The sequence below is a fragment of the Schistocerca piceifrons genome, chromosome 1, assembly GCF_021461385.2.
Source record: "Schistocerca piceifrons isolate TAMUIC-IGC-003096 chromosome 1, iqSchPice1.1, whole genome shotgun sequence".
Lineage (NCBI taxonomy): Eukaryota > Metazoa > Arthropoda > Insecta > Orthoptera > Acrididae > Schistocerca > Schistocerca piceifrons.
In genome coordinates this window covers 796809169-796836757 of record NC_060138.1, presented here as the reverse complement: position 1 = coordinate 796836757, position 27589 = coordinate 796809169, and the positions used below count along the sequence as shown (strand labels likewise).

General features: G+C 43.0%; 1 protein-coding gene across 4 annotated transcripts in view; it reads right to left on the bottom strand.

The window, feature by feature from the left end:
* Positions 1–27589, bottom strand: part of LOC124713610 (glutamate-gated chloride channel) — a 711599-nt gene that overhangs the window by 387314 nt on the left and 296696 nt on the right. For all 4 annotated transcript variants that reach the window (XM_047242962.1, XM_047242961.1, XM_047242960.1 and 1 more), the window contains exon 2: positions 16698–16751. The gene's annotated coding sequence lies outside the window, so the exon portion shown is untranslated. The remainder of the gene's footprint in view (positions 1–16697; positions 16752–27589) is intronic.

The window sequence follows — 27589 nt, the reverse complement described above, 5'->3', positions numbered from 1 at the left end:
CCAGCGTGGAGAATTGGCGGAAAGCACTGGCGGCTGCCTGCTATGATGAGGCTATTGAAAAGTTGGTACAACGCTATGACAAAAGTCTAAGTCAGAACGGCGACTACGTAGAGAAGTAGATGAAAGGTGTAGCTAATTGTTACAAGTAAAACATTTCTGATGTTCACTGTGGTTTCAATTTGGCAATCAATCGGACCTTACTTTTGGAATAACCCTCGTACTTCATGCAAATGCTAAAAATCGTGATAGCTCCTAGTAAATTTAAGTCAGATAATCTATATAGTGTTTAGTGTCCATTTGTTTAGAAATTAAGCATGTACGTCATGGTACATTTATCTTTGTAAGTATCATGTGTTGTACAAAAGATATCATTTTTTCGATTCTAATGGATCAGGACAGTGTCTTTTGACGATTCATAGTCGAGGTCAAAGGTATAAATTACGAGACGCGAATGTGAGAGTCGGGGCAGGGGGGAGCAGACTGAAGATCATACGAGACATGTTGGGTCAGGGAGGAGGAGCGAAGAACCGTACGAGACATGTGTCGGTTTGGGCGGCAGTTTAGCAGCGTTGATGAAGTATTTGTCGTGAGAAGAGCTAGAGTCAAGACTTAAACATTCTGACGTGCTTTGCGTTTGGTGCATGATGAGCTTTACAAAATGCAATTTAAAAATTAACACTAAAGACTATATAGACTTTCTAACTTGAATGCCCTACGAGTTATCATGATCTTTGAAGACTCAAAATGCGTCTTAATTTGATGCTGACACAATAAATCGGACGTCCCACCTAACATAAAAAATTGCCCTCTTGCCAATTACGGACCCAGAACTGATGTAGCATTTCTGGTCCTCGCACAAATGACGATATTGATAATAAGCATTTAGCGTCATCTACCTTTGATCATAATTTATAGACATACGTAGATGCTTATATTCTTATAGACAGGTGTTGATACTAGTACATATTGCTGTGTATAACATTCTGTTGATTATGAAGCTTCTCGAAAGCAATCGTATATGGTAATTAGTAACAGCCTACCAACAGCTAAGCAAGCATTTGAATAGTGTAAGGGATATACTTATACATAGCTCTCACCGAAATCTATCAAATGTCGTTGAATGTCGCATCAGTTTCATTAACGGAGTCAATTTAAAACTGTGGTAATGCAGTATACTTCTGGATTAGTTGCAGCTGTGGAACAGCTGGTCGTATTAGACAGTTCTGATCATTAGTAACAGAGTATCAAATTTATCTTTAATTTGCCATTTTTGCCTGCTGAATATCTTTATTCCTTCAATAAATATCACTAACAATGTGAACAATATAAAATTCCACTACTACACTTTACATCCTGTCTGAGAGCGGCCATTTCTTTACGCTTAAGCAGCTCGCACAGTTCACATTAGCCAGGTTTCTCCCACTCCTTGCCAATGACGGCGGATCTCCTGGGTAACGCAATGCTTCCCCCTCTAAGGACGTCTACCTGTCGGCAAGCCTCTCGTCGTCACCCCGCAAGTCCATCTGCGTGGGCAGACCCTCAAGCGAAGAGCTGAAAAGTCCCCTGTTTTCCACATACCTCGTAATTTTTGAAAACTCTTTGCCATGTTCAGTATATTTTCATTCTACTTTATTCTCCCAAAATCTTCTAAGAAACTTGGATACTAACATGCCTAAAAATATAGGGCAAAGTGACCTACATATGATACAAAATAAAAAAAAAACGATCTATATTTTTGAGATAAATAGAGTAGCTGTTAGGGAAAAATTGTAAATGTTAGAGAGTACAAACAGCTTTAAAATGACACTGTATTTAACTGTTTAAAGTTACGAAAGTAGACTAAAAGAAGTAAAACAGTGTATCATTTTATGGACTGCAATTGTTGAATATGATACTTCTCGTTTAAAATAAGATCTACATGTGATATTGTACACGAAACCAGAAGGTTCAGGTCTTAAAAACGATAAGGACAGCAGACAAGACAATACAAACGTATAACTGGGATTTGTTCTGTGCAGGATATTTCTAGAATATTTATGGCATGAAACGAACGTCACAGAGATCTACAGAAATTTCTTTAAGAGTTATTCCTATTTGTAATGTTACCAAGTCAACCAGCAATGAGGAATAACTGTTTACAATCATACTTAATACACTGACATGGCTGGCTCTGAGCACTATGGGACTTAACGTCTGAGGTCATCAGTCCCCTAGAACTTAGAACTACTTAAACCTAACTAACCTAACGACATCACACACATCCATGCCCGAGGCAGGATTCGAACCTGAGACCGTAGTGTTCGCGCTGTTCCAGACTGTAGCGCCTAGAACCGCTCGGCCACACTGGCCGGTCAATACACTGACATTAATACAAAAATAAGAGATACGTTAAAAAGAATCATTGCTTTATATTTTGTCATGAACATCAACAGGACCGTTAAACACAAAGCAGATTCCTCGTTTGGTATTTCCCACACCAGTAACAACATGAGGAATTGGAGTTTTTCCCTATCACATCACTCTTATTAATAAGAGAAGTGATTTTCATTTAATTGAAAAACTTTACTGTCCATGTCCACAGACTTTAGAGACATAACTTCTAGGTCTTTTTCAGTACCTTCTGTAGGGTGCTGACATATCTGTAGCTGTATGAATTCCTCTTTCCTGCCGAAATTTAGCCAAGATTTTATCTCCTCTACCTAAATGTGTTGGATCTGTCATTACAATAGGTGCCTGAGAAGCAACTGAATAATTCAGCAGATAGAGCGTAAGTTTCTGTGTATGTAACACAAGTGTTCACATTTAGTTTCAGTCTAAAGGTGCTGTTTGCCAAAATTACTTTCTACTTACAGTGTGATGTTTCTAACAGAAAAACAAATTATGAATGACTATTCCAAAACAATGGCATCATAATTGACATATGTGATAGATATGCTTTTCTTATGAACAGTTGGTGTATCACTTTTACGACACCTTACCCTAAACGCTTGCACCAAAATGATCCTTTGCTTTGGCCATGATCCCCCATGGCTCGCCCGAGCCCGGTATGCTATTTCAGGTGAGAAAGAGCCGCGCCGTTCCAGGCTATCAGACGAAGCAGTACTATATTTGTATACGTATCGGTTCCATATTTGCAATCTTGCCATCTTTTATTCACGGAATATGAATAAGGCGACCGGGAATGGAGGACAGCGGTGTAGATCCGAAGCGATCTGGACAATGCCGGCGGCAGACAATGGCGCTGGTGGAGGCGCGGCGGCTGGGCTGCGCTGCGGTGTGCGGCTGGGGGTTCGGCTGTGTGGCGGGTTGCGTCATTAAAGGGGCGCCAGGCCTCGTTAGGGCGGCCGCGAATAATGCCGACTCGGCCACGCAGGTCTCCGCGCCTCTCGTCTCTGCTCGTCTCTCCTCGTCTCGTATCGGCACACCAGGACCACCAGCCAGCCCAGAGGGCAGCCGCTGCGGTCGCACCGACTGCACGCGATCGCCAACTCTGCGGACTCAACGCTCGACAAGCGCGTATCGCGTTCTCACATCCCAGCTCAAAACTTATTGCTAATGGTCGGTGGCAAATGTTGGATTGTACTGTGACAACGTCGCCTGGATTTCCGATACGTCAGACATCTACCATTCCCTCTACATCTTGGAACGCCAGCGCTCCGCCTCGCCTTCCGTATCTTTCAACCCTCTCCCACTCGATCCCAGCATAACTTATTAATTTGCTCTTTCTCCTCTACCACAATGACCACCTACGGATTTCCTTCACTTCCCATAAGCTTGATACTCCCCTGATCGGCCGGCTGCTGTGGCCGAGTGGTTCTAGGCGCTTCAATCCGGAACCGCGCAGCTGCTACGTTCGCAGGTTCGAATCCTGACTCGGACACGGATGTGTGTGATGTCCTTAGGTTAGTTAGGTTTAAGTAGTTCTAAGTCTAGGGGACTGATGACCTCAGATGTTAAGTCCTATAGTCCTTAGAGCCATTTGAACCATTTTGAACTCTCCTGATTCATCTCCGATTATCAAGCTTCGTATTCTACAGCACTTGTACCGGCACATCCTCCGAAGCTCACAGACCAATGCACACTTCTCATTCTGACTCAACGAAACTCTACCACTTCTCCCTACCTGACCACTAAATCACTCCCACAATCAGTTCATCTATATCTACATATATACAAGGCGGTGAATACCTTGTACCACTGCTAGTCATTCCGTTTCCGGTTCCACCTGTAAATGCAGCGGGGAAAAAAGACCATCTATATGCCTCCGCAACAAGTCTAATTTCTCTTATCTTGCCTTCGCGTGTCTTACACAAAGTGTGCGTTGGTGAAAATAGAAATATTCTCTGCAAATATAGGTTCTCTATATCTTCTCAATAGCTTTTCATGAGAAAAACGTTTGCGTTCACGATGCATCTCCATAATGTTCGCGTGTTGATTGAACGTACTGATAATAAATCTAGCAGCACGTCTCTGAAATGGCTCGATTTCTTCCTTTAATCCCACATGGTGTGGATCCAAAACATTCGAGAAGAACTGCATCGCCCAAGTGTCGTAAACACAGTCACCTTTATAAATGATCTACATTTTTCTAAAATTAGCCCAATAAATTTAAGTCGAGCATTCCATTTCTATATTGCCGACCTTACGTGCATGTTCCATTTCATATCGCTTTGCAAACATTACGCCTACACCGACGAGCTGAAACATTATGGCCACCTGCTTAACAGCTTGTTTGTCCGTCTTTGCAACGAAACACATCACTGATTCTGTGTATCGAGGCTCCGACATTTTGTTGGCAGGTTTGTGAAAGCATGTGACATTAGATGTTGACACGTGGCGCCGTTGGCGCCAGTCGCTTCTCTGTATTCATTTAAGATCTCTGTGATCGACTCTGTATCGCGTGGCCGCGGGTTTCCTCGTCGCTTTTCAGCTATTTGGGCGCACGTCGCTGTGGGGCAGTGGAGTAGCACGAGGGGAGGTTTTGAGACTTAGTCTCCCCTGTATTCGTGCTTAAAAAATATGCAATACTAATTCATAACTAAAATATAAACAACTTTCTGCTAAGAGCTCTAAATGAGCGAAGACATCAGTTTCGTAGCCCGCGCCGCACCCTGAGTATTGGTGTATTTACCTGCTTGAGACTCGTCTGCCCCCAGTCTCTGCCTCCCTTGCCATAGCTGGCTGTGTGCGCCTGCGCTTTAGTGGCATTTTCGGCTCCCCTCCACTTCCCCTCTTCCACGAAGGCCGGTGCGCTTCCTTTACTAGCAAGTATCGAGACTCGTCTCTGCCGCTTCTATGCGGGCTTTTAAGACGGAAGTGAACAGTCGCGCGGCTTGTGTTCATAGTCATTTTTGTGTGATTTTAGTACATATTTTCGTTGTGTCGCCAGCATGAGTGGGCCAGCAACTGAACACCTTATAGAATTTTTATTAAAAACTCCTTTTTCTACATTAACGTACGAAAAGTGCGAATTGTAGAACAAACGACCTACTCCTATACTCAGTGTAGCTTTTAAGTAAAGCCAAACAAAAACGCACTTTTCAGACAGCCTGGTACAAAAAGTATATTTGGCTGACTGCGAATGCAGTTAATAACATATTATATTGTTATGTACGTCTTCTGTTTGGTGGTGAAAAGGAATGATGCAATGAGAGCATTTGTACAATAAAGAATTTTGACAGGAAAGCACAAAAGCATCAGATATCAAAACGTCACCTGCAGAACAAAGAATTATTTAAGTTATTGGGCAAAAGTAGAATGAGCACGCCCTTTCTGAAGCCGCTCGTCTGACAGCAATAAAATACAACAAACAAGTTACATCCAGCAGGAGAGTATTGGCTCGTCTTATTCAGGCAATTGCATTTCTTTGTAAACAAGAACTAGCCTTTGCGGGCATCGAGAAGACGAATCCTCCGGCAACAAAGGTAACTATCTGGAATTGTTAGATTTACGAGCTCAAGGAGAGCAGATAATCCGAGACCATCTGTCATCATCTTCAACCTGTAAAGGAACTTCTCCAGATATACAGAACGATGTAATAGAAATAACTCTGGCAGCAAATGAGAAAATAAGATCTGAAATTCAGAACTGCAGTTTCATTTCGACTCAAGCTGATGAAACATTAGACGTGTCATGCAAGAGTCAAAAGAGTATAATATTCAGATTCTGTATTGCAAACAAAATTGAGGAAAGATTCGTTGGATTTTACGATATTTCTGGAGATAAAACTACTGAATATTTGTCAAACATTCTTTATGCAGAATTGAAAGAATGGAATGTGGAAAGAAAAGTGGTTAGTCAAACATATGATGGCGCTTCGGTAATGGCGGGCAGAGAAAGAGGACTACAACAACTGGTGAAGCAGTTTTGTCCCTATGCGCTGTTTATTCATTGTTACCCACACCAGCAAATGAGAAAATAAGATCTGAAATTCAGAACTGCAGTTTCATTTCGACTCAAGCTGATGAAACATTAGACGTGTCATGCAAGAGTCAAAAGAGTATAATATTCAGATTCTGTATTGCAAACAAAATTGAGGAAAGATTCGTTGGATTTTACGATATTTCTGGAGATAAAACTACTGAATATTTGTCAAACATTCTTTATGCAGAATTGAAAGAATGGAATGTGGAAAGAAAAGTGGTTAGTCAAACATATGATGGCGCTTCGGTAATGGCGGGCAGAGAAAGAGGACTACAACAACTGGTGAAGCAGTTTTGTCCCTATGCGCTGTTTATTCATTGTTACCCACACCAGCTGAATTAGGTACTGTTACTTGCCTCCAAAATCATACGACAAGTACGCATGTTCGTAAGTGATCTTACTGCATTCCATTCGTTTTTCAGCACATCATCAAAACGAACTGTACTGCTAACTGAGAAAGGATTTAGGCTGCCACATGCAAGCAACACTCGCTGGAACTTTCATTCCAGGGCAGTTTCAACAATATGTAGTCATTTCTCAGAGCTATGTAGTGTTTTTAATTATATAGTTGATGACACAGACTTTCAGTGGAACCCAGAATCTTTGAGCTGTGCTGTGCATATGAAACGACGGATGGATGATCCTACTTTTGTCTACTTGCTTTGCTTCTACCGAGGGTGCTTTGTTTATGTTGATCATATCTTTAATGTTTTTCAGTCAAAATCTGTCAGTGTAACTGCTTGCCACGACGAAATAAGAACTGTTTTGAGAAACCTACGACAATTAAGAACGGAATGCATTAAATGTAGTTTGCGTTTGAATGGCAACTTATGATTCTGTGACAGTCAAAAGACATCTCTTAGGGCACTAACTTACGAGATACTGGATTTGCAAATTGTTCAGATAGAAAGAAGATTTCATGACTCTCCCCAAATTCAGTTTGTTGAAATCTTGAACGAACAGTGTTTCCCGAGCTATCAAAAAGAATTCCCAAAGTTGAAACTGCTTCAGTTATTAGAACAGTCCCCTTTTTTCAAACAAGAACAACATATACGCTGATGTGAAAAAACACTTATCTCCAAGAGTCCTCGTAAAGTACTTGTCAACAATGATTTAGACTCTATTTATGAAGAAACAACGAAGTTCCTGCGTTCGGTTTTGACCCTATCTGCAACTACAGCAAGCAGTGACTACTCTTAATCGAATGAAGAATTATTTAAGGACTTCAGTGTCCAACACCCGGCTGTCGTGTTTGAGCACGTTAGCAATAGAAAATACACTACTTGGAGAGCTATCCAGTGATGAGATCTTTGTAGACCGAGTTATAGACTTATTCGTGGACAGAAAAGACAGGCGCATTGCACTTGTGTACAAGAAAATATAAGTGCTTCTTCTCTTGCTGCTGGAGTTCTACAAATTTGTCATCGTTTCTTGAACAAGTTAATTATTATTATTATTATTAGTGGCGATGGTAGTGGTAGTAGTAGTAGTAGTAGTTGTTGTTGTTTTATTTGAAGCGTTTTGTTTCATTTTTTAAATTATTGTTTATTATACTATTTTGTCTCCCTATAATAAATGTAGAGTCTCCCCAGTCTTTACAAGCACGCTACGCCACTGCTGTGGGGAGAGGGCTGTTTGGGTCGGTTGGTTGACGCTCCGGTGTGTGGTCTGGTTGTCGGCGGTCGCGCTTTGCGCATGCTGTGCCTATTTCCGTCACGTGGGCAGTGGGGCTGTGGACGGAGGCGTGTGTGCGGTCGAGAGTGTGTACTGCGTCTAGTGAGACGGCGATGGTCTCTTCTGTGCTGCTAGACGATATGAACCTGTGACAGTTGCTTTGGAGGGTATCAGCCTGCAACGGGACACGCTACAGAATCAAACGGTGGGAATTATTCAGGTTCTTAAATGTCTGCTGTATACAGGGTGGTCCATTGATACTGACCGAGCCAAATATCTCACGAGATAAGCATCAAACGAAAAAACTACAAAGAACAAAACTCGTCTAGCTTGAAAGGGCAAATCAGATGGCGCTATGGTAGGCCCGCCAGATGGCGCTGCCGTAGGTCAAACTGATATCAACTGCGTTTTTTTTAAATCGGACCCCCATTTTTTATTACATATTCGTGTAGTACGTTTGAAATATGAATGTTTTAGTTGGACCACTCTTTTCTCTTTGTGATAGATGGCGCTGTAATAGTCACAAACGTATAAGTACGTGGTATCACGTAACATTCCGCCTGTGCGGACTGTATTTGCTTCGAGATACATTACCCGTGTTAAAATGGACCGTTTACCAATTGCGGGAAAGGTCGATATCGTGTTGTTGTATGGCTATTGTGATCGAAATGTCCAACGGGCGTGTGCTATGTATGCTGCTCGGTATCCTGGACATCATCCAAGTGTCTGGACCGTCCGCTTGATAGTTACGTTATTTATGGAAACAGGAAGTGTTCAGCCACATGTGAAACGTCAGTCACGACCTGCAACAAATGATGATGCCCAAGTAGGTGTTTTAACTGCTGTTGCGGCTAATCCACACATCAGTAGCAGACAAACTGGGCGAGAATCGGGAATCTCTAAAACGTCGGTGTTGAGAATGCTACAACATCGATTGCACCCGTACCATATTTCTATCCACCAGGAATTGCATGGCGACGACTTTGAACGTCGTGTACAGTTCTGCCACTGGGCACAAGAGAAATTACGGGACGATGACAGACTTCTTGCACGCGTTCTATTTAGCGACGAAGCGCCAATCACCAACAGCGGTTACGTAAACCGGCATAATATGCACTACTGGGCAATGAAAAATCCACGATGGCTGCGACAAGTGGAAGATCAGCGACCTTGGCGGGTTAATGTATGGTGCGGCATTATTGGAGGTAGGATAATTGGCCCCCATTTTATCGATGGCAATATAAATGGTGCAATGTATGCTCATTTCCTACATAATGTTCTACCGATGTTACTACAAGATGTTTCACTGCAAGACAGAATGGCGTTGTACTTCCAACATGATGGATGTCCGGCACATAGCTCGCGTGCGGTTGAAGCGGTATTCATGACAGGTGGATTGGTCGTCGAAGCACCATACCATGGCCCGCACGTACACCGGATCTGACGTCCCCGGATTTCTTTCTGTGGGGAAAGTTGAAGGATATTTGCTATCGTGATCCATCGACAACGCCTGACAACATGCGTCAGCGCATTGTCAATGCATGTGCGAACATTACGGAAGGTGAACTACTCGCTGTTGAGAGGAATGTCGTTACACGTATTGCCAAATGCATTGAGGTTGACGGACATCATTTTGAGCATTTATTGTATTAATGTGGTATTTACAGGCAATCGCGCTGTAACAGCATGCATTCTCAGAAACGATAAGTTCACAAAGGTACATGTATCACATTGGAACAACCGAAATAAAATGTTCAAACGTACCTACGTTCTGTATTTTAATTTAAAAAACCTACCTGTTACCAACCGTTCGCCTAAAATTGTGAGCCATATGTATGTGGCTATTACAGCGCCATCTATCACAAAGCGAAAAAAGTGGTCCAACTAAAACATTCATATTTCCTTGCGTGCTACACGAATATGAAATAAAAAGTGGGGGTTCCTATTTTTAAAAAACGCAGTTGATATCCGTTTGACCTATGGCAGCGCCATCTAGTGGGCCAACCATAGCGCCATCTGGCTTACCCCTTCAAGCTAGACAAGGTTCATTCTTTGTAGTTTTTTCGTTTGACGCTTATTTCGTGAGGTATTTGCCCCGGTCACGAGCAATGGACCACCCTGTATATGGTATATATGTATGTTGAAGTACGAGCTGTTTCCAGTTAACGGCTGTCCCAGTGTTTGGATGCCCATGTTATCTGTTTCGTGTTGACCACTGGTGCACAACTTATTGAACAGTGGTTTTCCAGTTCTGGACGCACTTGAGATACTGCAAGGAGTGTATATCTAATTGGGTGTCTGTGCACTCATAAATAACCATAGGTTTGATTTTCTGGCACTTCTTTCTGCCTTTTGCTATTATGTGTAATCCACCTATAGTGGCATTCTTTTGTAGAATTAAGAGATTTATAACATTGTTTTTCTTCTTGTTTGTAATTATTATTTAGGATTATAAGATAGGATATGTGTTCTGGTTTCTACACTTTCTGCAGTGTTTTCATGTTGAATGTTTATGTATCGTGGTTCCTGTGCAAAGGCAGTGTGAGCTGCTGTTGTAGTCAGTGATTGCAAGAGATTTAATTTGGCTGCAAAGAGTAATTGTATTCCTGTTTTGAAATCCTTCTAATGTTTTAATGATTGTGTCGCTGGGGATACTGCCCAGTTGCTGTGTGGTTTTATGTTATTTCAGTGGTAAAATAAGCGGAGCGCGTCATCCGTTGCAGCTGGTCGTTTAAACCGCGGGACGACGACTTGGCGGCAGCCAGTGACTTGTAACAGATGGCGCGGTCGCTGTGTTTATCAGCAGACTCCAATTCTTCCGCGAATTTAAGTTGAGGATTTTATTTTTATTTCTGGTGACGCCGAGGCGTCCGTCTTTCTTTCTTCACCGTTCCTTACGGCTTTCATTCAGTCTCGACCGGAGTTGTAGTTTCCGCGCACCTCTGACGGCCATTGCTTATCTCTGAAATTTTGTAATACCTGAAAGATGCATTTCATTGTACTGGGTTTTTTATATCCTATTCAGAGGGAGAAATTGTGAGTTGTTGCTGTTGTTATATCTTAAATGGTGTCCTGCTCCTGTGGCAGTTTTCTCAGTAAACCATTTATTGTTGGTATGGTTCTTAAGATTTATGTAAAGAGAGTTTTAAAACTATTTATTGTTTGGGGGTGGGCTTTGACGCATGTAGTCATTTTGTCTGTTTAGTAATGTTTCAAATGCTAGAGCACTTATGTATATTATTCTGTTGTGATAGCAGTTTGAGGTTGTCATGCAAGTGTTAAATAATATCTGTTGGAAATTACAAGCCAGAGTTTGTGTTTGATTGGTTATTATTGCCTTGTCTTTATTCAGTTGAAGTGTCCTTGAGCGTGTGTCCCATGTCTCAGATGGGTACGCACAGGTCGTGTAATTCGCGTAAAAAACAAAGCGCTTTTTTGCTTAGGCGGTATGCCGCCTGATAGCGACCCAGAGAGGATCCATAGGATTTACATCAGGTGAATCTGGTCGACGAGACATCAACGTGAATTCACTATAATGCTCCTTAAACCACTGTAGTAAGGTTCTGGCTCCGAGGCACTCACAGTTATACTGCTGAAAGATGTCATCGCCGTCGGGGTACACATCAAGCATAAAGGGATGAAGGTTGTGGTAGCCGTCAACGTGTCTTCGATTACCACCACAGATCCCCCGCAAGCGCAGGAGAATGTCTCACATAGTATAATACAGCTCCAACCAGAATGCGTCCGTGGCGAGTTGCACGTTTCGATCCACCGTTCTCCTCGATTAAGGCGTTTGTGGAGACGACCATCGACCTAGTGTAGCAAAAATGTGATTCACCCGAAGAGCCGACACGTTTCCATTAACCGACTTTCCATTGATCGACGGGCAAGTCCTGATGGTCTTGTCCCCAACGCAAACTTAATTGATGATGTCGTTGGGTCAACATATGAACACATAGGGATGGTCTGCTGCGGAGTTCCAGGTTCAAAAATCTGCAATAAACGTTGTACTCCGAAGCACTTGTGTGTGCACCAGCACTGTACTCTTTCGGAAGAAATGCCACAGATCGCCATCTATCCTACTTTACAGAGCAGGCAAGCCCCCAAACCCCACATTCTTTGAAGAGTCGTGGACGTCCAAGCATTTAGCACGTAGTGGTGTTTTCAAAGTCCATTTCCGTACATATTCACGACAGTAGCACGTGTACATTTGACCAGTTTCGCGGTTTTCGAGATGCTCGTTCATAGGCTCTCCAGAATAATAATCTGCCCTTTATTAAAGTCGCTCATCTCAATGGATTTCCCCATTTTCAGCCCATATCTTCTCTAGGGTGATCCCTGTCCGTCTCTGCTCGGCTTACATGCTATTGTTGCCGCGTCACGTCCTGCAACGCCACCAGGTGGCATCAAACGTCGCAGCGGCCAGTGGTCATGATATTTTGGCTGAGCAGTGTATTTAATTGACATGACTGTGTCAAGCTGTCTCCTACTAATACTGTATTGGAACATGCCAGGATTGTTTGTCCTATTCATTCGAATTAACTTACCATTTTGCTACATTTAGAGCAAGCTGTCATTCATCACATCATATATAAGTTATGTTTAAGTCATTCTGTATCTTCCTCCAACCATTAAACGACGACACTATTCCATACATTACAGCAGCATTATCAAAGAGTCACAGATTCGTGCTCACTCTATGTATTTGATCGTTAATGTAAATAGAGAACAAGAACGGCCTCATCACACTTCGCTGGAGCATCATGATGATATTCTTATATCTGACGAACACTCGCCGGACAGGAGAACGAACTGGGTTCTACAATATAAGAAGTCTTCGAGACATTCGTATATCTGAGAACTGATTCCGTATGCTTGAATCTTCGTTAACAGTCTGCAGTAGGGCACCATGACGAATGCTTTCCGGAAATCTATGAACATCGAATATGTCTCTTGCTCTACATCCAAAGTACCACCCCACGTTTTTCTGTCTGCATGTGAACGTTCATCTCTGAAACTACTGTAGGGATTTTGGTACGGTTTTTATTAATAGATAGACCATTTTACGAGGGAGGTTTGTGTATATCTATCTTCTTTTCTTTTAGTGAGTATTTTCCCCATCTAATACGGATTATGTTGTACTCCCGCCTTAGAAGATTTATTTTATTTAACTTTGCGGCCGGTTGCCCCTCCTGTCGCTGGAGTCACCTAAGCGGGAGCGCTTGTGATTGGGGGGAGGGGGAGCAGTCCTCTGTCCCCTAGGCTATCTATCTATCTATCTATATGTGACCTTATCTTGACTGTTTGCGTGTTGTATTTTGTGAGGTGGAAGTGGGTACCCGCCCAGCATTTGCATTAACGAGCGTGGAAAACAGCTGAAAACCACACTCAGGCGGGTCGGTGCACCAAACAGGGTTGGCAATCCGGTGCGCTGGGTCTGCCTCAAGTTCCTGTGTCTCAAGGTAGCGCGTTACTCCATACGATCGGGTAAGGCTTTTGTAGTCAAGGCTAATCTCAGAAACCACACGGGGGTAGACAAAAGCATGGAAACATCGCGAGAAATGCATGCATGAGCATAGATTCAGATGCTAGCTAAGCTGCATTTTGCACTGTTGTATCTGACCACGAACGGCAGTTGCGCAATGTCCTCAATACGTTGTAAGTACCATTCGTGGTCGGAACTGTCTTCTGTGTAGCTGTGAGTGCATTGTGTCGGAAGTCAGTGCATTCAGATATAGGCAAGTAATTGGTGATCTTATCATGAGTGCTTCCGCTAACAAGGGAGCCTAAGTGTTTGGTGTTTCAGGAGGCACCGACCGAAGTTTTATATCGCATACAGGGAAATCGGAAAAACATCGACTGTTAAATCACAAAGTGGACGAATATATATTTTGAGTGATCGTGTAGAACGGTCATTGAAGAGGATTGTAACGGAAAATAAGAGGACGAGAGGTGCAAAAACCCCCGCAGGACTGAATGTCGCACTTGCGAACCCTGTCAGCACGAAAACAACACAAAAAATGGTTCAAATGGATCTGAGCACTATGGGACTTAACTTCTGAGGTCTTCAGTCCCCTAGAACCTAGAACTACTTAAACCTAACTAACCTAACGACATCACACACATCCATGCCCGAGGCAGGATTCGAACCTGCGACGCCGGCCGGAGTGGCCGAGCGGTTCTAGGCACTTCAGTCTGGAACCGCGCGACCACTACGGTCGCAGGTTCGAATCCTACCTCGGGCATGGATGTGTGTGATGTCCTTAGGTTAGTTAGGTTTAAGTAGTTCTAAATTCTAGGGGACTGATGACCTCAGAAGTTAAGTCCTATAGTGCTCAGAGCCATTTGAACCATTTTTTGAACCTGCGACCGTAGCGGTCGCGTGGTTCCAGACTGTAGCGCCTAGAGCCGCTCGGCCACTCCGGCCGGCAAAACAACACAAAGGGAACTGCCAAAGCAGGGGATTGCGGAGCGAGATGGAATTCCAAAACCATTCATGAGTGATGCAAATTCCTGTAACAGGAAAACGACGCACCAAAGTCATAAAACTTGGGCTATGAAGCAATGGAAGAAAGACGGTCAGATGAGTCTTGTTACACACTTTTTCCAACATCTGGCGAGTTAACCCCCGAAGGGTGAAACGTGGCGGGGATAGAGCTATGATCTAGGCAGCCTTATGGTGGTATTCCATGGACCACATGGTTACTCTGGAGAGTCGCTTTATTGCCAAGGATTAAGTGACCATTTTGGTTGAAAAGATCCATCCCATGGTTGAATATTTGTTCCCCCATGGTGATGCTGTCTTCCAAAACGATAGGGTACCAGTACGCACAGCTCGCATCGTCCAAAATTTGTTTCGTGAGCCCAAGGAGGAACTGCCGCATCTTCCGTAGCCACCACAATCATCAGATGTCAATAATACTGAGCCTATTTTGGAGATAAGGTTGTGTGATTTGCTATCCACTTCCATCATCGTTTCCTAAGCACGCCACTATTTGCAGGAAGACTGGTACGAGGCCCCCTTGAAAATCATATGAACGTGTATTTATCCATTCCGAGGTGACTAGAAACTGTTTTTAATGCCAACAAGTTTGCTACACCGTATTAGACATGGTAATGTGTAGGGTTTTTGGTGTTTCCATATTTTTGTCAACCCCCTGTCGGTAAAAGGGCGTGCGGTGATGTGAAATTCTTTTTTTGTCTTCCAACACATAGAAACACAAACTGACAGTGGACCGTCAACCAAAATTTCTTAGTCTTGTGTGGAACTGTAATAGCATGTGTTAAATTTATGTGTGTACCACAGTCGTGCAATAGATGGGCTGATTTGTTAGCGCACGTACAGCTACTGCACATATTACATATTGTTGACATTTCAATAGCGTCAAGGGCTGAACGTTTTTAAGTTCCAAACTTGTTTCAAAAGCTTGATTAGCGCGCCAGCGAAACAATCATACACCGAGTTGACAAAAGTCATCGGATACCTCCTAATATCGTCTCGGACCTCCATCTGCCCGGCGCAGCGCAGCAACTAGACGTGACGTGGACCAAACGAGTCGTTGAAAGTCCCCTGCAGAAATGTTGAGCTATAGCCGTCCAATACTGCGAAATTGTTGCCAGTGCTGAATTTTGTGCACGAACTGACCTCTCGATTACGTCCTATAAATGTGAGATGGGCTTTATGCCGGGTGATCTTAGTGGCAAAATCATTCGCTCGAATTCTTCGTAACGTTCTTCAAACCAATCGCAAACAACTATGGCCCTGTGACATGGCGCATTGTCATCCACAAAAGTTCCAGCATTGTTTGGCAACATGAAGTCCATGAATAGCTGCAAATGGTGTCCAAGTAGCCGAACATAACCAGGATCCTTTCAATTCCTTGTGAACACATTCCACACGATCATACCTTGTTGACAACTTGCTTCCATGGCTTCGTGGGGTCTGCACCACATTCAAACCATATCATCAGCTCTTACCAACTGAAATCGGGACTCATCTCACGAGCCCACGGTTTTCCAGTCGTCTATGGTCCAAACGATATGGTCACGAGCCAGAAAGGAGGTGCAGGCGATTTCGTGCTGTTAGCAAAGACACTCGTGTCGCATTAATGCCAGATTCCTCCGCACTGCCCTGACGGATACGTTCGTCTTACGTTCCGCATTGATTTCTGCAGGTTTTCGCTGAGTGCTGCTTGTCTGCTAGAACTGACAATTCTATGCAAATGCCGCTGCTCTCGTTAAGTGAATCCGTCCCCCACTGCTTTGTCCGTGGTGAGATGTAATGCCTGAAATTCGGCATTCTCGGCACAATCTCGACACTGTGAATCTCAGAATATTGGACTCCCTAACAATTTCCGAAACAGAATGTCCCATGCGTCTAGATGCAGCTACCATTCCGCGTTCGAAGTCTGTTAATTCGCGTGGTGCGAATATAATCACGCCTGAAACCTTTTCACATGAATCATCTGAATTCAAATGACAGTTCCTCCAACGCAATGCCCTATTATACCTTGTGTAAGCGATACTACTGCCATCTGTGCATATACATATCGCTATCCCATGACTTTTGTCAGATCGGTATATACTGTTCATTAACTCACCCGTAAGCCACACGCTCACTCCAGTCGCACGAGCTCCTCCATGAGCGAAGAGACCTGAAACAACAGAAAACATATTACTTTCCGCTCACTCACTTGTCAAACAAGTTGAAACCATCATTGCTGTACTGGATGTTACATTAGCTATGACGATAAAAGTAGGTAAACTTACCACTGAAGCATTTTTTTTTATTTTTAACATTTATGTGAAAATCAGTCATCTGTAACAACGCTGGTAACCCGCATGACGCATTTTCATTAGTGTCAGTAAATGGAGTTTTTCTTCTATGCAAGTATCTACATTTTCTCAAGACATTTTCACGAGAATGAATTAACCTTTCTCTCGAACCTGTACGAATTAAACTGAAGATTGTCATACCTCCAAGAGATGCAGGCAGATATCGGGTTCATCTACGGCCCTGGCCTTTTTGTACCAGCAGCCGCCTGCTCGTTGCCCAATGTCGTAACGATGGCGGCAGATGCCGCGTTCCCGTGATATTTCTTCGGCAGAATAATACCTGAGGCCGACGATCTTCGCTTTAGTCCATTAGGTATTCCGTTTACTAATCTATATTGGCACTGAACGAGGATCGGCTCCCAGTAGAACGAGTTTCCAGAAAATCACCGACGTCAATCGATGTCTGATTGCAGGGTTGCGATACGGTCCAATCTGCTGGATTTCATGAGATGGTGTACAAAAAAAGAAATAAAATAAAAAAATAAAAAAAGGCAAGGTAGTTCTAAGAGAGAGAAGAATGAGATATGTGAATTCATTAAGAGGTTTTTGATAACTTCACTCGTTGACTTGTACGTAGATGAGAAATCGCAGTGGTCCAGTCATTCTCTCCCAGGGTCGAAAAGAAATCAGAACTCGAATCTTTTACACCAAATGGTCATCCTCTAGGCAGCCAATTATGCAGAGACTACACAGTAAATATTATTCTTACAACACATGGCACTACAATGGAAGGGACATACTCTAATTTTGTGAAGAAGTACCGTTCCATGATGGGAAATATAGTTTACAAGAGAGTATGTCAAAACTGATTCGCAATGTTGACACAACTCTTATATAGTTCATACTGACCTCCGTCCTCCTTTATTTTATTGTTATGCTGTTGTGGTCCTGCTATGAGAGTTTTATCCTAATTCCTCTATTTGTCTTCCTTTTGTTGCAGGTAGATTATGACCGTTCCCTTAGAAGATTGTATCAAAGAGGAGCAACAAGCGGTGATACAGTTTCTTGTGGTCGGAATGTATACATGGGGCTGCAATCCATTAAATACTTTCGGCACAATACGGGAACAGTGTCTTGCCGAGTCGGACTGTCTACGAATTGACTGCAAAATTCAAAAATCGTCACACAAGTGTTACACATGAGGATGGAGGCGGAAGATCTTCCGCGACCACAAATGATAACAACATTGAGCGAGCACGTGACTTGGTTCTGGTACACAGACGAGTGACTATTGCTGAGTTAGCAAATCGCTTGGAAATTAGTCACGGTTCCGTTTGACGAAATCATCCACAGCAAATTTGGTTTTCATAAAGTCCCTGCAAGATGCAGCCCGAAACAACTCATAGTGCTGCAAGAACAAACGCGCTTCTAAATCTACCAAAAACATTTCGATCGCTGTAATAACGAACGTTACGACTTCTTAGACAGAATCATCACTGGTGACGAAACATGGATCCACCATTACGAGTCGGAGAGTAAACGGCAGAGTATGGAATGGAAACATTAACAATCACACAGCAGGAAAAAGTTCAAAACCCAACCATCCACACATAAACTGATGATGCTTACAGGTTTTTGGGACACACAAGGCTCAATACCGAGACATTATCAGGAGTGGCACAACAATGAACAGTGCGCGTTACGATGAGATGCTTGCTGACAGACTAAAGCTGGCAGTTAAACGCCGTGGTACGATTCGAACCTGAGACCATAGCGGTCGCGCGGCTCCCGACTGCAGCGCCCAGAACCGCTCGGTCGCTCCGGCCGGCGTTTGGTTCACTCAGCGAGGCATTAAGGAGTAATCAATTCACATCGGACCAAAAAGTGGAGGACGCGGTACATGAATGGATCGATGCTCAGCCGAAAAGTTTCTCTTCTGAGGGTACCAGGAAGCCTGTGCAACGATGGACCAAGTGCGTTGAAAGCAAGGGGACTAGATGGGAAAATGATGTTAACGTATGTGTACTATTTATATTGCAGTAAAAGGCATAGTTACGTTGCGAATAGTTTTTTTGCTTATCCTCGTAAAACAATAAATCAACTTTTTATTTGTTTGTTTAAAGATAAATGTGAGGCAGGAAATAATAGAGGCTTGTTAGAAGAGTTAAAGCCGTAACAAATCTCCCCGCTAGATATAGATCCGAAGTTTTCAAAATATAGCGAGCTTTATTGTGCGTGTGTCCTCCTTTGCAAGGCGGCGACGAGAATGGCCGTGTGGAGGGGAGCAGTGGGTCGCGTTGCGGGGTGACCCTGACCCTCCAGAGGGCGTGAGTCAGGCAGGACAGCCGACAGCCGCGGGCGGCCGTCTCTACACCGCCCTGCTCTGCTCTGCTGCGCCCACGACAACAACGCTGCACCTCGCTGCAGAAACGCTGAAGTTTCGCTTCGCGTCGCTTGCCATTGCCGAGCATCCCTCAGTTCTCCACAATTACTTACAAAGCTGCAGTACGAACGAGGGATTTTCACAAAGCTTTAATTACCTCACAAAAAAATTTATATAAGTGATTTATGCAGATTGTTATGAATTCATGGTACGCAATGAAATCCTCACCTGGCAGAAGGGAAAGTGGGGTGTAATTGGATAGCTAAGGAGAAAGCTAGATAACAGTGACTATTTTCATTGTTGGGACTACAAATTTATTTCAGAGTAAGATAAACAAGGCACAAACAATACATATGAACTATGGAGATTTATTTTTGATGATTTAAATTACATTTAATATAACCCAGAATTGTGCAACATGTGGTTACACCCAATACATCTACATCTACATTTATACTCCGCAAGCCACCCAACGGTGTGTGTGGCGGAGGGCACTTTACGTGCCACTGTCATTACCTCCCTTTCCTGTTCCAGTCGCGTATGGTTCGCGGGAAGAACGACTGTCTGAAAGCCTCCGTGCGCGCTCGAATCTCTCTAATTTTACATTCGTGATCTCCTCGGGGGGTATAAGTAGGGGGAAGCAATATATTCGATACCTCATCCAGAAACGCACCCTCTCGAAACCCGGGCAGCAAGTTACACCGCGATGCAGAGCGCCTCTCTTGAAGAGTCTGCCACTTGAGTTTGCTAAACATATCCGTAACGCTATCACGCTTACCAAATAACCCTGTGACGAAACACGCCGCTCTTCTTTGGATCTTCTCTATCTCCTCTGTCAACCCGACTTGGTACGGATCCCACACTGATGAGCAACACTCAAGTACAGTTCGAACGAGTATTTTGTAAGCCACCTCCTTTGTTGAGAGACTACATGTTCTAAGGACTCTCCAAATGAATCTCAACCTGGTCCCGCCTTACCAACAATTAATTTTATATGATCATTCCACTTCAAATCGTTCCGTACGCACAGTCCCAGATATTTTACAGAAGTAACTGCTACCAGTGTTTGTGCCGCTATCATATAATCATACAATAAAGGATACTTCTTTCTATGTATTTGAAATACATTACATTTGTCTATGTTAAGGGTCAGTTGCCACTCCCTGCACCAAGTGCCTATCCAATGCAGGTCTTCCTGCACTTCGCTGCAATTTTCTACTGCTGCAACTTCTCTGTATACTACAGCATCATCCTCGAAAAGCCGCACGGAACTTCCGACACTATATACTAGGTCATCCTTACCCATGAACCATGGACCTTGCCGTTGGTGGGGAGGCTTGCGTGCCTCAGCGATACAGATGGCCGTACCGTAGGTGCAACCACAACGGAGGGGTATCTATTGAGAGGCCAGACAAACATGTGGTTCCTGAAGAGGGGCAGCAGCCTTTTCAGTAGTTGCAGGGGCAACAGTCTGGATGATTGACTGATCTGGCCTTGTAACATTAACCAAAACGGCCTTGCTGTGCTGGTACTGCGAACGGCTGAAAGCAAAGGGAAACTACAGCCGTAATTTTTCCCGAGGACATGCAGCTTTACTGTATGATTAAATGATGATGGCTTCCTCTTGGGTAAAATATTCCGGAGTTAAAATATTCCCCCATTCGGATCTCCGGGCGGGGACTACTCAAGAGGACGTCGTTATCAGGAGAAAGAAAACTGGCATTCTACGGATCGGAGCGTGGAATGTCAGATCCCTTAATCGGGCAGGTAGGTTAGAAAATTTAAAAAGGGAAATGGATAGGTTAAAGTTAGATATAGTGGGAATTAGTGACGTTCGGTGGCAGGAGGAACAAGACTTTTGGTCAGTCGAATACAGGGTTATAAATACAAAATCAAATAGGGGTAATGCAGGAGTAGGTTTAATAATGAATAAAAAAAGGAGTGCGGGTTAGCTACTACAAACAACATAGTGAACGCATTATTGTGGCCAAGATAGACACAAAGCCCATGCCTACTACAGTTGTACAAGTTTATATGCCAACTAGCTCTGCAGATGATGAAGAAATTGATGAAATGTATGACGAGATAAAAGAAATTATTCAGGTAGTGAAGGGAGACGAAAATTTAATAGTCATGGGTGACTGGAATTCGTCAGTGGGAAAAGGGAGAGAAGGAAACATAGTAGGTGAATATGGATTGGGGGGAAGAAATGAAAGAGGAAGCCGCCTTGTAGAATTTTGCACAGAGCATAACTTAATCATAGCTAACACTTGGTTCAAGAATCATAAAAGAAGGTTGTATACCTGGAAGAATCCTGGAGATACTAGAAGGTTTCAGATAGATTATATAATGGTAAGACAGAGATTTAGGAACCAGGTTTTAAATTGTAAGACATTTCCAGGGGCAGATGTGGATTCTGACCACAATCTATTGGTTATGAACTGCAGATTGAAACTAAAGAAACTTCAGAAAGGTGGGAATTTAAGGAGATGGAACCTGGATAAACTGAAAGAACCAGAGGTTGTAGAGAGTTTCAGGGAGAGCATAAGGGAACAATTGACAGGAATGGGGGAAAGAAATACAGTAGAAGAAGAATGGGTAGCTCTGAGGGATGAAGTAGTGAAGGCAGCAGAGGATCAGGTAGGTAAAAAGACGAGGGCTAATAGAAATCCTTGGGTAACAGAAGAAATATTGAATTTAATTGATGAAAGGAGAAAATATAAAAATGCAGTAAATGAAGCAGGCAAAAAGGAATACAGACGTCTCAAAAACGAGATCGACAGGAAGTGCAAAATGGCTAAGCAGGGATGGCTAGAGGACAAATGTAAGGATGTAGAGGCTTGGCTCACTAGGGGTAAGATAGATACTGCCTACAGGAAAATTAAAGAGACCTTTGGAGAGAAGAGAACCACTTGTATGAATATCAAGAGCTCAGATGGCAACCCAGTTCTAAGCAAAGAAGGGAAGGCAGAAAGGTGGAAGGAGTATATAGAGGGTTTATACAAGGGCGATGTACTTGAGGACAATATTATAGAAATGGAAGAGGATGTAGATGAAGGTGAAATGGGAGATATGATACTGCGTGAAGAGTTTGACAGAGCACTGAAAGACTTGAATCGAAACAAGGCCCCGGGAGTAGACAACATTCCATTAGAACTATGCCTTGGGAGAGCCAGTCATGACAAAACTCTACCATCTGGTGAGCAAGATGTATGAGACAGGCGAAATACCCACAGACTTCAAGAAGAATATAATAATTCCAATCCCAAAGAAAGCAGGTGTTGACAGATGTGAAAATTACCGAACTATCAGTTTAATAAGTCACAGCTGCAAAATACTAACGCGAATTCTTTACAGACGAATGGAAAAACTGGTAGAAGCGGACCTCGGGGAAGATCAGTTTGGATTCCGTAGAAATGTTGGAACACGTGAGGCAATACTAACCTTACGACTTATCTTAGAAGAAAGATTAAGAAAAGGCAAACCTACGTTTCTAGCATTTGTAGACTTAGAGAAAGCTTTTGACAACGTTAACTGGAATACTCTCTTTCAAATTCTGAAGGTGGCAGGGGTAAAATACAACGAGCGAAAGGCTATTTACAATTTGTACAGAAACCAGATGGCAGTTATAAGAGACGAGGGGCATGAAAGGGAAGCAGTGGTTGGGAAAGGAGTGAGACAGGGTTGTAGCCTCTCCCCGATGTTATTCAGTCTGTATATTGAGCAAGCAGTAAAGGAAACAAAAGAAAAATTCGGAGTAGGTACTAAAATTCATGGAGAAGAAGTAAAAACTTTGAGGTTCGCCGATGACATTGTAATTCTGTCAGAGACAGCAAAGGACTTGGAAGAGCAGTTGAACGGAATGGACAGTGTCTTGAAAGGAGGATATAAGATGAACATCAACAAAAGCAAAACGAGGATAATGGAATGTAGTCAAATTAAATCGGGTGATGCTGAGGGGATTAGATTAGGAAATGAGACACTTAAAGTAGTAAAGGAGTTTTGCTATTTAGGGAGTAAAATAACTGATGATGGTCGAAGTAGAGAGGATATAAAATGTAGACAGGCAATGGCAAGGAAATCGTTTCTGAAGAAGAGAAATTTATTAACATCGATTATAGATTTAAGTGTCAGGAAGTCGTTTCTGAAAGTATTTGTATGGAGTGTAGCCATGTATGGAAGTGAAACATGGACGATAAATAGTTTGGACAAGAAGAGAATAGAAGCTTTCGAAATGTGGTGCTACAGAAGAATGCTGAAGATAAGGTGGGTAGATCACGTAACTAATGAGGAGGTATTGAATAGGATTGGGGAGAAGAGAAGTTTGTGGCACAACTTGACTAGAAGAAGGGATCGGTTGGTAGGACATGTTTTGAGGTATCAAGGGATCACAAATTTAGCATTGGAGGGCAGCGTGGAGGGTAAAAATCGTAGAGGGAGACCAAGAGATCAATACACTAAGCAGATTCAGAAGGATGTAGGTTGCAGTAGGTACTGGGAGATGAAGAAGCTTGCACAGGATAGAGTAGCATGGAGAGCTGCATCAAACCAGTCTCAGGACTGAAGACCACAACAACAACAACAACATACTAGGTCATTTGTATATATTGGTAAAAGCAGGAACTCTGTAGGGAACAAACGGGCAGTGTTTTTTTTTTTCCCCGTCAGGGACGGTACACATTGATACTCAATAAAGTAACCTTCATTCTACCCTGTACAATCCTCATGGGCCCCCTTCTCACACTTTAAATACTTTGCCGATTCATCTGATTTTCTTGTTGACGGGTAGGTCTCTTTACGAAGAAGACAAGGCGTTTTATTCTCATCTTCAGAAGAGTTGTTTGTCTCACGTGTCTTCAGACTCTTCTGACTTTTTTATGGTGTAGACCCGGAGACTTGCAACATTTTTTTAAACTGTAGGGGAGATGCTTTAGTTGCATTGAGTTCATTTTTGTATTTTCCTCTTCACCTGGATGTTGATGGTTCGTCGTAATGAGGAATTGACTTCACACTCTCCGGCGATACAGTGAATGAAGACTGTGTCTGCATATCAGTCGACGGACCAGGATGTGGAGAAGGAGCAGTAAGTGACTCTGTTGTGTTCTCGGAATCTGGCATTATTCTTTCTGTTGTATCTGATCGTGCAAATTCCTCTTCGCCAAATGCATTTGCATTAAGCGGGAAGGTGACCGTCTCTTTCAATTCAGATAGGTCATTCTGCATCGTTGCTGTTCTATTACATGCAAGTCCAAAGAACTCATCTATTTGGTACTGAGTTGCCACTCTTCCTGGATGGCTGTTACGCCATGTCTTAATTTCCTGACCGTTTGAAGCGCTTAATGGCCCCATCTCAAACGAAAACACACTTCTTCAATAAGGGATAATTAATCATATTGTTTGTTAGGAAAATAATCTAAAACTGGTACAAAATAATCGTAAATTGTAGTTATAATTATTAAATTGTAGTTATTAAAACGTGTACATACAAGTAGCGAATCGTTGAAAGTATATGCTTCTTGCGTCACATATATAAGTTGTGTGCAACGAAATCATGGGGTAAAATCAACTAGTTACCGTTTTACCCCATCGGCTCTACTCTGTTTTACCCCAGCTATACCCTACCTGAAAAATCCCTTCTGTATAAGAGAGAAACTGAAAATCGTTTAACGTGGCATATGTTCATAAAGCCTGTTAAATGTGTTATTGATTGTATTACTAGTTTTAACTTCTAATATGACAGAATAAGTTCCTTATTAAACAGAAAATACCATAAAATAAAGCACACAAACATAAAAACCTAACAAATCATTTTTCTCTACATCAACGCATGTGACACTACGAAGCCTCATGGCGGTACTGACGTTGCCGGGTGTCTTCATGGTCTAACGGCCCAAAAAAAAAAAAAAAAAAAAAAAAAAAAAAAAAACTATGTTACCAACTCGTAAAAAGAATATGATGATTGCCGGTTTCATCCTCATACCCGACTGCACCCCAACTTTCATTACCGTAGCACACCGCTAGAGGCGTGGAGTGTCTTGCAGTAATAGGTTTCCTGAATATGAAGATGAACTATGTTGCAACAATGCACGCTGAGTTGGTGGAAGTGTGCGACAATAAGACACCACCATATGACACAGTGATTAAGATGGTGCAGACGCTACCATGTCGTCAAACAACTCTGAATGACGAAGGGCGAACTGGTAGATCCTCTCTGTGTGAGGAGCCGTGAGTAGCAAGAGAAGCAGACACCCTGGTGCCCGAGCACCGACGCCTCACAATAGAGGCAATATAGACAAAAGTGAAAATGAGCCATCGATTAATTTTCAATATCTTTCTCGACATTTTGAAAATGATAGGTTGCCATCCGCTGTAATTTCGCGACTGCTCAGACTCATCAAAAAGGCCGCCGAACAGCGGCAGCCGCGCACACGCTGGCAAAGGAAGCAGTGGAATTATGTGGATCCACCACCGCCGAAAAAGACGAAGGCCGACTCGAAGCTTCGAAGCCCCATTACTTTTTCCCTTACGGATCCACCAGTTAATAACATTTGGCGGATAAACCAACTGCTCGCAATTCTAGGAATACCGACGCATTGAATGTTAACACTAACACCACTGGCATCTGAATCTCATCCTTTACTTTTTGCATGGTATTTTTAACATCAGTAACAATGTCTGGCACTCATTCTCGCTTCACTTAGTTGTATCGATGCACATGCTGTCTTTGTACCTACAGTGTACAACGCGCGAAGATATATGCTCCAGTCTATGCGCTTAAGAACTATACAGTATGTTTCAAAGACTTCCCATGAAACGGTTTGGTGTGGCAGGTCACATCAGGTGGAGCAACATCTGTTAGAGACAAAACATTTGCTGAAGCTTCCTGGCGACAATAGGCGTCCCTTTGTATTGGTTATGCCCCTGAGAGGCGGCTGGCATAGGCATTCTGCTGCGTGAGTATGCTTTGTGGTTGCCTACAAGCCAATCAGATGCTCCCCATGAAAGAGAGCAGACCCAGCCCAATAAAATTAAAAGTTTCTGATTTACATCTAAAATACTTCCCTCCGCTTAGAGACACTCATTCTTAAGGTTTTATTGTTAAAACTTACTCTATTAATTTACAGTGGCGTGTCGTAAATAGCACTTGCGGGTAGTGGGCCCTGCTAGTTCGGTGATATCTCGTCGTCCGAGGACCAGCGAATACTAAAGGAAGCGTAGCACCACTCGGAAGCATCAGCGTCATTTTGTTTCTAACAAACTTGTTCACAGTGACGTCATCTATCACACTTAGACCTTTCATTGACAAACTTGCTGTATAGTTGCAAGTACATATAGGCCTATCCTGGAAAGTTCTAATACCCAAAAACTTTGACCGCAAATATTGCGGAAATGGAATGTGTTATTGATGAGCAGTTTTCACAAAATGGATTGGTAGTCATGGGCTCCTATTACTAGCCAATAAACAGATCGTAATAATGCTTGGAATACTTTTTGTGCAAACATTAATATTAACAAACTAAAAGAAGGGTAAATTGGAATGTGAGTGGTGTTTATTGCTGGATTCTAGTGTGAGTCGTTTACGAGAGATCGTATTTTGAAACGTTTGCACACCGACACTTGTTTTTTTTTTTTTCATTCAGCCTGCGTTGTTGTTAGATGCGATGTTGTTACGTATGCTTACATGTGTGTGTGTGTCCCTTCAGTACATTTCGACTTGGTAGTTAGTGTGTGACAGTCCAAGCAGTAGGTCGTTTGTGGACGTTGGGATTTATCGATGCAGAAAAAGCCGATTGTAGGAAGAATGCAGTTCGTTCTTGCACAGTGTACGAGGCAAGGTATCCCAATAGACGTCAACCATATCGGCAGTTATACATCATCCACTTCAACCCGTTACGTGAAAGGCGTTCTGTAACACGTTGACAACGTAACAGAAGGAAAGAAGTGACAACAGAAGAGGGGGAAACTAATGTTCTTGCAAGTGGCAGCTGTTACAGTTGATCCGGACGTTAGCTCCCGCGCAAAAGCACGAGGAAGTGGCACGAACTAGGCATGTGTCCTAGGCGTTCTCCACCGACATAGGTTCCATCCCTATCACATCACTCTCCACTAAGAGGTGCATGGAAACGATTATGAGATTCGTTTTAATTTCTGTGCATGGGCATTAAGACAGGATACTCCAAATGCATCATGTGTCTCGTTTGGTGTTGGAAATTTCTGATAAGATCTTATGGGACCAAACTGCTGAGGTCATCGGTCCCTGAGCTTACACACTACTTAATCTAACTTCCACTAACTTACGCTAAGGACAACACACACACACACGAATACCCAAGG